This window comes from Nannospalax galili, unplaced genomic scaffold (genome assembly GCF_000622305.1).
Source record: "Nannospalax galili isolate Female #2095 unplaced genomic scaffold, S.galili_v1.0 scaffold718, whole genome shotgun sequence".
In the NCBI taxonomy this organism is placed as follows: Eukaryota; Metazoa; Chordata; class Mammalia; order Rodentia; family Spalacidae; genus Nannospalax; species Nannospalax galili.
Window position 1 is genome coordinate 1,332,786 of NW_008341417.1, and position 4,290 is coordinate 1,337,075.

A 4,290-nucleotide genomic window follows, 5' to 3' on the forward strand; every position below is an offset into this window, starting at 1 on the left:
ATACAATGCCCACAGAAGCCAGAAGAGGGCATCAAATATCCTGGAATTGGAGTTACAGACTGTTGTAAGCTGCCTTGTAGGTACTGGGAATCTAACACAGATCCTCTGCAAGAGCAGCTAGTGCTCTTAACTGCCAAACCATCTCTCCAGTCCCAGAATTTAAGTCTTGATCATTAAGTAAGAGATAGCAAAGTAAGGAATGGTTATAGAAAAGCATTTATACATTGTTGTTCATAACAATGAAATAATGAAAAGGTACTATTTCCTGTGTGTGGTGGTGACACACACCTTTAATCCTAACACTTGGGAGGCAGAGGCAGGTAGATCTCTGTGAGTTTAAGGTTAGCCTGGCTTACATAGTGAGTTCCAGGCCAGCTGGGGCAACAGAGAGAGCCTGTCTCAAAAAGAGCTAAAAAGTATACTGTTTTATAACTTTAATTAATAATAACAGATACTAGTTAATTTATTTTCTTTACTTTTTTGAAAAGAATCCCTCTTTCAATCACAATAGGCTAGTTGCAAACTCATTTTACTCAGCTGCAGATAATATACACACTATGAAAAGTTCATTTTCCAAAATGCGATCTTTTACCTAAATATTCAATTTTGTCCTGCTTACATGGCTCAAATTTATCATCCATTTTTCAGACCACTGGTTGCCAAAGAAGAATAATGTTGAAACCTGAGACGAACAACAAACAAAACGTAGATGATTTTTTTCCCTATATTCTCAGTTCAGTATATCTGACAGGTATTTCTCGGTCAAGAAACCCTTCTAGCCATTTCCTCCTTCACAAGCCTTCTACGTGCCCCAGGCTTCAGCTGATCATTGCCAACCTCCACACACATCTTGTGCTGCTCATGGCTCCTTGTTATTGCTCATGCTTTGCCTTCTGCCTGGAATGTCCATTCACTATGCCTCTACTTGGAAAATTCATATGCAACTCCAAAAACCCAGGTCTAACCAGTGTCTAAGCTTGGGCTTCTCCAGAAAAGCAAAGCTTGAGACATAACTTGAAGACTGTAATTTATTTAAAAAATGATCTCAGGGCTAGAGAGATGGCTGAGCAGTTAAGAACACTGGTTGCTCTTGCAGAGGACCCAGGTTTTATTCCCAGCACCCACATGACAGCTAACAACCATAGTGAGTAATTCCAGTTCCAGGGGATCCGATGCCCTCTTCTGACCTCTGCAGCCATTGCATGACATGGGTGCACCTACCTACATGCAGGCAATATACTCATACACATAAAAGAAAAATAATAAATAAAAATATTTAAAAAGAGATGTCCTCAAGGATTATAATGGCAGACTGAACAGAAGGGAATAGTAGAGACAAAAATCAACATAAGGCCAAGTTGCAGCATCCTTCCCTTCTGTGGGCACCTGGGGCCCATCCTACAGGCACCATTTGAGGTTCTGAAGAGAATGCATTTCAAAATGTCACCTATAAGATGAAGATTCGGCCTTCAGTTTCTATTCCCCATTGGTCTCTGGTTGCCTTGAGGGATGCTACCGCCCTTGCTTTTTCCAGCTACACTTACGTTGGAGAAACTCTGGTAAGAAAAGTGAGAGATGCTCAGAACTGTCAGGTTGTACTGGGGTGAAACCAGTTGCCATGCTAATAGAGTAAAAGATGGCTAAGATGATGAGGGGCAAGACACAAAATGTGCTTTCCTAGCATGCACAGAATTAATTTTCTCCTTTAGAACTCCATGGTACCAGGCATACACACCTGTCCTGTTGCTTTGTAATAATAAGTAGTTTACTAAGTATGAACTTAGCAGTGGTGACAAATTCTTGCTCATGTCAGTGGCTACTGTATCCACAATAATAACCATCACCAGCATGTGATCTTAGGATCTTTCAGTGGAGTAAAAATGTAAATTTAAAATTTATGGATCACATTATGGTAGGCACTCTATTTCTTTATTTTATTTTATTTATTTATTTTTTTTATAGAAGGAAGAGTTTATTTGAGCTTACAGTTCCAGTGGAATTACAGTCCATCACTGCAGAGAGGCATGGCAGCAGAGGTGGCTGGAGGAAGAGCAGAAGCTAAGCTCTACATATTCCTGCAGGCACAGGAAACAAGAGAGCAACTGGGGATCCGGCAAGGCTTAAGAACTCTCTAAGCCCACCTCCAGTGAAGTGCTTCCTCCAGGATAGCCACACTTTCTATGACCTCCCCAAACAGTGCCACCATCTGGGGACAAAATGTCCAAAATATCAAAATATTTGGAGCTTATGGGGGACATTTTTACTCATACCACCACATTCCACCCCCTGGCCCTCATAGGCTTATGACCATATAAAATGCAAAATGGATTTGGTCCAACCTTAAAAGTCACCATAGTCGTTGCCAGTGTTAATAAAGAGTCCATAGTCCAAAGTATCCTCTGAGACTCAGGGAACTATCTTAACTATAAGCCCCTGTAAAATCAAGACAAACAGTGGAACCCAACACACAGTGGAAGCAAATACACATTACCATTCCAAAAGGAAGAAATGGAGGCATAGTAAGGAAATACTGGACCAACACAAAACTGAAAACCAGCAGGACTAACACCAAATCCAGTAGCTCCATGTCTGACTTCTGGGACTACTTCCAAATGGATGAGATGGCTCAGCCTCTTCAGCTTTGCTGCATGCAACATACACCTCTCTCAGGCTTGTACCGCTCCCTGTATGCAGGTCTTCTTGGTAGATGTCTCACAGCTCTGACATCATGAACATCTTCTTGAGATCTCCACTGCCAACCAGGCTTCACCCTCACACCTTCATGCAATGGCCTATCAGGACCTTCTCTATGCAAGGGCACCCCTGCTTCACACTGCCTGGCCTCCAGCAGCTTGCTGAAACCACAGAGGAAGAACTGATGACCCCGTCCCTCCTGCATCTTTCATGCCTCTAAAACCAGCACCAGGTGAAAACACTGCCAAGTTTGACTGCAAGTTTGGGATGGACTCCAGCTTGCGTTATCCATTTTAGAAGCTTTTCCCTTCAGTGGTCCTTGCACATTTTCCTTTCACAAGTTGGAGGCTTAACTTAACTGGGTGTGGTTGCTGGGAGGCACTCTCTCCATTGTTTAAGTTTGAATCTCTAGGCTCTTCCTTAATCACTTTAATCTCCTTATCAAAGGGATCCTCTCCAGCACAGGCCAAGGCACCAATAATTAATCTTCCTAGTGCTCTTTTTCAATCCAAACTGTATTTCTTTCTGCCCCATTTGCTCTTGTTCATTGTAGATCTGCATAATATTCACCATTAATAGCCACACCACCATTTCTACATTAGGCTGTCTTGAAATTTCTTCTGCCAGAGAAATCAGTCCATTGGTTTTTCATCTTAGTCTCAGGCAAGCTTTCTCGTAGAGGCCAGACTCCAGCCAGACTCTGCCAAATATCCCAAATGCTGTTTAAGTCCTTATTTCCCTCTGGAACTACATTGTTCTCAACACTACTTTCTCTCAGGCACCTACTAGAATGGCCTTTTAAGCTCGGCTTACAGCAATCAACCACTTTTCTAGCCTAACCTTCCAAAGTCTTCCCCGTGTCTTCAAAACCCTACCTGGTCAGGTTCTTCACAGCCAACAGTCCACTCTCTGGTACCAATTACTGTATTAGTCACTTTTCTGTTGCTGTGATAGAAACACTGACCAAAGGAATTTGTAGAAGGAAGAGTTTATGTGAGCTTACAGTTCCAGGGGAATTACAGTCCATAATGGCAGGGAGGCATGGCGACAGAGGTGACTGGAGGAGGAGCAGAAGCTAAGCTCTACATCTTCCAGCAGGCACAGGAAACAAGAGAGTGACTCTTATTTATTATTTTTATTTTATGTGTATGAGTGTATTGCCTGCATGTAGGTAAGTGCGCCCATGTCGTGCAATGCCCACGGAGGACAGAGGGGGCCATTGGATCCCCTGGAACTGGAGTTATGGACAGTTGTTAGCTGCCCCGTGGGTGCTGGGATTTGAACCTGGGTCTTCTGCAAGAACAACCAGTGTTCTTAACCGCTGAGCCATCTCTCCAGCCCAGGCACTCTATTTCTTAAGCAGTTGACATACTGTTCAAGTGAAGTTTGGGTGGAAAAAAGCAAGATAGAGAAAGTATTGAAAACAAAGTTGACAAAAAGATGTGATCATCCATATTGTTGAGATCTTCCAAAGAAACCAGACCAAAAAAAAAAAAAAAAAAAAAAAATATTAATGGGATTTAGAAACCACCAAATAGGAACCCCCACACCTTTCAGGAAACTCTCTTTTTTAATTTCTATTTTTAATCTCCCTCA